Source organism: Cyprinodon tularosa, unplaced genomic scaffold (genome assembly GCF_016077235.1).
Source record: "Cyprinodon tularosa strain WSP-4 unplaced genomic scaffold, ASM1607723v1 ctg24, whole genome shotgun sequence".
NCBI classification, from domain to species: Eukaryota; Metazoa; Chordata; class Actinopteri; order Cyprinodontiformes; family Cyprinodontidae; genus Cyprinodon; species Cyprinodon tularosa.
The window spans coordinates 889,147-895,146 of record NW_024038896.1 but is presented as its reverse complement, the minus strand read 5'-3'; positions in this window follow the sequence as shown (position 1 = coordinate 895,146).

Below are 6,000 nucleotides of genomic sequence, written 5' to 3'. Positions count from 1 at the left end.
GGCTTCTGCTTCACAGAACACTGTACTTAGCCCTTCGTCATCAAGAATTTGCTGACGCAGCGCTGAGTTAAGTACCTTTCTCACCAGACGAATCATTCGCTCCCAAACACCACCAAAATGTGAAGCGGCAGGTGGATTAAAAATCCAATTTATTTCCACCTGTGCCAAAAAGGACTTTATTGTGTCCTGGTTTAGATTAACAAGAGCTTCTTTCAGTTCTCTCTCAGCACCAACAAAGTTTGTTCCGTTATCAGACCATAACTGTTTAACTTGTCCTCTTCTGCTGATAAATCTTCTCAATGCATTGATGCAAGAATCTGTATCAAGTGTAGCTGCAACCTCCAATTGGATGGCTCGACTTGCCAGGCAAGTAAACAACACACCATATCTCTTGCAACATGTTCTTCCTCTTTTAACTTCAAAAGGCCCAAAATAATCAATCCCTGTATTAAAAAATGGAGGATTGTCTGGGAGAATCCTTGCAACGGGCAAGTCAGCCATTTTTTGCATTAAAGGTCGACTGTTATATCGCCTGCAGATGCTGCACTCACCAATAATCTTTCTCACAGCAGAATTTCCCTTTGTAATCCAGAACCTTTTTCTTACAGCCGACAGTGTATGTGCCCGTCCTGCATGTCCAAGAACCTGATGAAAATGTCTGAGGATTAACTTGGAGATGTGTTGTTCTTTGGCCAGAATTATTGGATGTTTTTCTTCGTCTGGCATTGCACTTCTATGAAGCCGGCCTCCAACTCTTAAAACTTTATCTTCCAAAACAGGATCCAATACATAGATAGGGCTCATACGGCTCACTTTAGAGTTGTGTGACAAGGCTTCAATTTCATGTTGGAATTTCTGCTGCTGACAGTACAAAATGATGAAGATCTCTGCATTTTGAAGCTCTGCCAATGACAAACTTCGACCTTTCGAGTGATTAGTTGTGCTTTGGCGCCTTCTTGTGTTCATCTGATGCACAAACGCATTCTTGTCCATTAAAGGGTCCAGCTGTTTTCTCCTTCTACATTTCTCCTTTAAGACACACTTCAGCCTGAGGTACCAAGCCACTGCTCTTTTAAGTCTTCTCCAGTCAGAAAAATGTGAAATAAGCTGGTCAGTAGGTGCAGGAGTGTTGAGGTCAATGATGTTAACTGCAGCCTCCTTCTTAATCTCTTTGTCGCTGACATCTAATTCTTTATCAATCACCCCTTTGGGCCACTTTTCTTCATCTTTCCACAAAAATTGTGGTCCATCCAGCCACGTCCTGGTTTTCAGGAAGTCTGAAACTTTCATTCCACGAGACACATAATCAGCAGAATTTTCTTTTGTACTGACATGATTCCACTGAGTAGGTTCAGAGAAATTTCTGATGGTTGCAATTCTATTAGCAACAAATGTGTGAAAGCGTCTGTCTTCATTATTAATGTATCTCAACACAGATGTGCTATCAGTCCAGAACATTGATTTATCCAGTTGCATATTCAGCTCTGCTTTGACCATGGCATCCACCTTCACAGCTAAGACAGCAGCTGACAGTTCAAGCCTGGGAATGGTGATAACCTTTAGTGGTGTTACTCTGGCCTTCCCCATAAGGAAAGCAACATGAATGATGTTTTCATAATTTATCATACGAATATACACAACAGTTCCATATCCAGTTTCACTAGCATCTGAAAAATTGTGCAATTGTGCATGCTTTATGGCTCCAAACCCCACAGGTTTTATGCAGCGGTCAACACTAAATGTGGATAGTAGCTCAAGCTCCTCCAGCCATTTTTTCCATTTGTGCAAAATATCTTGTGGGAGTGCATCATCCCAGCCACAGCTTCTTCTGCACAGTTCCTGCTGCATAAGTTTTGCCTGCAATGTTACTGGTGCCAGGAAACCCAAAGGGTCATATACAGAACTATTCACGGATAACATTCCCCGTCTGGTCAGGGCTTGCTGGTTCAGCTTCATTTTAAACTGGAAGGCATCAGTCTCCACACACCACTGCAGACCCAAAGCTCTTTCCATTGGAAGCTTATCGATATCCAGATCCAACATTTTCAGATCTTTAGCCCTCTGCTCTTCTGAGATGGCCTGCAGAACAACACGACTGTTGCTTATCCATTTTTCCAATGTGAAGCCTCCTTTTTCACACAGAGCAACAAGATCTTTTATCAAATGGATAGCTTCCTCTTCTGTGGCTGCACTTTTCAGGCAATCATCAACATAAAAGTTCTGTCTTACAGTTTCTATGACCTCTGGTGGAAATTCATTCTGATTGTCTTGGGCAGTTCTTCTTAAAGCAAAGGCTGGACAGCTGGGGGACGAGACTGCTCCAAATAGATGGACCTTCATTCTATAAGGCACTGATTCCTGTGTAATGTCCCCATCTGGCCAGCAGAGAAAGCGGAGGAAGTCTCGATCTCCTTCTGGCACCTGTACTTGATGAAACATAGCTTTAATGTCTCCCATTATGGCTATTGACTCTTCTCTAAACCTCAGAAGGACCCCCAACAGAGTGTTAGTGAGGTTGGGGCCTGGCAGCAACTCACTATTCAAGGACACTCCTTTAAACACCGCAGCACAGTCAAACACCACTCGTAAAGTTCTCTTTTTTGGATGGTAAACCCCATGGTGGGGAATGTACCAAATTCTTCCATTTTCACAATGCAAAAGATGCTCAGGTACACGTTCTGCATACCTGCATGAAATTATGTTGTTCATATACTCCACATACTCCTGGTGAAAGTTCTGATTGAACATGAATCTTTTCCTGAGACTTCGTATTCTTTGTTTGGCTACTGCAAAATTGTTTGGTAGACAGACATCCATTCTTTTAAATGGCAGGTTCAAGCAATATTTTCCATCCTGTATTGCTGCAGATGTTTCCATAATATTGAGAAACTTTTGGTCTTCTCTAGACATTTCTTGTTTATCAGTTGATCCTTCACAGAAATCATGATTGTACTGGCTCTTGAGCAGTTCCTCCAGCTTGTTCACTGAAATTCTGTTCACTGTTACAGATGGATCTTCTTGAACACCACTGCTATCCAAGGGCCCATTGACTACCCAGCCAAGTACAGTTCTGACAGCATATGGGCCATTATCTTTACTGTTAATGACTTCCCAAGGTTCTAATAACCTTGAAGCATTGGTACCAATCAACAGATCAACCTCAGAATTTATAGATGGCATTTTAATGCTTGACAAATATGGCCATTTTATTAAATATTTTGATGTTATCATATCATTTTTGGTCACAGGCATTTGTCTCTGTGTGATAACTTCTGGCAGAGGGTAAAATGTATTGCTCTCAAGACCAGCCACCTCAAGATCACACAGAGAAAATGCTGGACTTATTTTAGATTGGCCCATTGTTCGAAGAAGCACTTGTGTTCGCTTTCCAGTGAGGTTCAGTTGATGCATTAGCCTTTCAGAGCAAAATGTTCCAGTGCTACCTGGATCCAAGAAGGCATATGTTTGGATGGTGTATTGTCCTTTTATTGCTTTAACCTTTACAGGGAGCACTGATAGCATTCCACGATCCTTACCGGCCCCTGTATGGCCACAAGTTGCATTCACAATTGAGGAGGATTCCGATATTTCTGTTTCAGACTCAGGAGAACTTGTTTCTCTTCTTATATGTAGCACAGTTGGATGCCTTTCATTACAAATTTCACAAGTTAATCGTGCTTCACAGTTCCTGCTGAGGTGGCCCCACTGCAGACAGCCAAAACATAATCCTTTTCTTCTCAGCAGAAAAACTTTGTCCTTGTGAAGTTTTCTTTTAAATTGTTTGCATTCTTCTAGTGGGTGGGCTTCTGAACAACAAGCACAACAGCAATCACTTCCTCTAGTTGCAGCATGTTGCTGATCAACCTCTCCTGAAGCATTTACAGATGTCACAGTGCTAGCCACTACATTCCCCTTGGTCTTAATCCCAGGTTGCCGTTGACGACTAATGGATGATGTACTGAACCCGTAATCTTGTAATTCTCCAAAAAAAGGATATGACAAAATCTTAACATGTCGTTCAATGAATGCAACCATATTACTAAATCCTGCCCGGTGTCCAGTTGTCTCCATTATATCATAGGCTTTATTTCTCCAATGCTCTCGTAACTTATATGGCAGCTTAGCAAGGATTGATCTCATATTTACGGGCATGTCAAGCTCTTGCACATACTCCAGCTCTTCCATTACATTACAGCAGCCACGCAAAAACAAAGAATAACTCTGCAATGCCCTTATATCCTCAGTTCTTATTGTTGGCCAAGACAAAGCCTTGTTAATATATGCAGTTGCAACCTTGTAAGGGTTTCCAAAATGTTCTTGCAATAAAGTCTTTGCTACAGTATAGCCATAATCGGGATCCATATGCTGACAACTGCGCACCAGCTTATGAGGCTGACCTTTAGTAAACTGTTCGAGGTAGTACAAACAGTCAGCATTAGTTGTTTTGGTTTCAACTCCTTGTTCAAAGGCTTTAATAAAGGCTTTGTATTGTAAAGGATCACCATCAAAAACAGGAATGTCCCGTGGTGGGAGAGTCATACTCCGTTGCTGCTTTACTAAGGCTGCTGTGATTTCAGTTTGTCTGCTCATAATGGTAAGAAGTTCTTCAGGTAATTGTAAACTGTTAGATGGTTGGGTTGTACTCTCGTCGTGTGGACTCCCAACAGGGTACTGTTTTGTTGCTGTGGTTCTCTTTGATCTTACATCCATACATTTATTTTCCTTTGATGCCAATTTTAGTTCATCTCTTTGTTTAATTTGGTTTACACCATCCTGTTGAGTTGTTGGATTTTCAATTTCATTTTTAGGAAGAATCTCTTTTACAGATGGGTCCAAACTTTGTTTCAATCCCTTTTCCTTTGTTTTCTTTTTATAGTATGAGCTCACTGAGTTTGAAGTTTGTGAGGAACACTCCAGCTTTTTATACATCTCCATCTGCAAGTCAGATTCAGCCAACTCAGTTTCCAGTGCAAGCATCTCTTTTCTTTTCCTCAATTTTTCCTCCTCTTCTTCAATAGCATGTCTTTCCTTTATAGCCTTCACACGGGCCAAAACTGAAGCCCTTTTGGCTGCCGCCTTTAACTTTACAGATGAAGTGATGCTGGAATTAACACTCCTTTGTGAATGTCCACTAACATTTGACACACTGTCAGTGGGATTTACACCATCGTCATCATCATTATCATAATTTTTGCTCATTTCAGTTTGAGAGAGCCACTTATTCACACTAGAAATACACTCATTATTAGAAATCATTTTTGCTTTAAACCATACTTCATGATTTTCTTTTTCATCATGTGGCAAAAAACCCAAAAAAGACTCATGCAAACATTTAGCATCATCACACAACTTAATCAACATATCAAGAGCACTTAAAACTTTTGTTCTTTCACCTTTAGACATTAAATCATGAATTTCATATCTTATATTACCCGTTTTGTTTAATTTTGATTTTCGTTCCTTTTGTAATGTTTCAAGTTTTTCAGCCAAGGCCTTTTCTGTTAATTTAACAGTACGTTTTTGAGTTTCCCCACCGGTAGCCATCTGTTCAGTCTCAGTATTTTTGTCCATTTCCATAATGCAAAGGTCCACTTGGAAGAACGCGCGAACAACAACTAATAAATGAGCCTCGAACGCAAAGAGGTAATGCCCAATTATTATTTAAACGACGCAGTTACCAATGCATTGGTTTTAATGTGTGCACACAAAACAAAAACAAAAAACAAAAAAAAGAAGGCCATCAAGGTGTAGCGCTACACATACCTCGTTGGGCGCCTGTTGACATTCCGTGATCCAATCCACGACGACATTCAAAGGTCCAGGAACTCCATCCAGCGATCTGATCCTCCTGAATCTCTGACTGTCACCGTGTCCATATGATCCGTTTCTGCAGCGGCCGCAGCCTGATGCTTAAGCTCTTGTAGCAATAGTCCAAGTGACGAACACCAGCTCATCTCAGCCCAAACTGTCTCAGTCTGCTCCACGTAGTCTCCATTACTT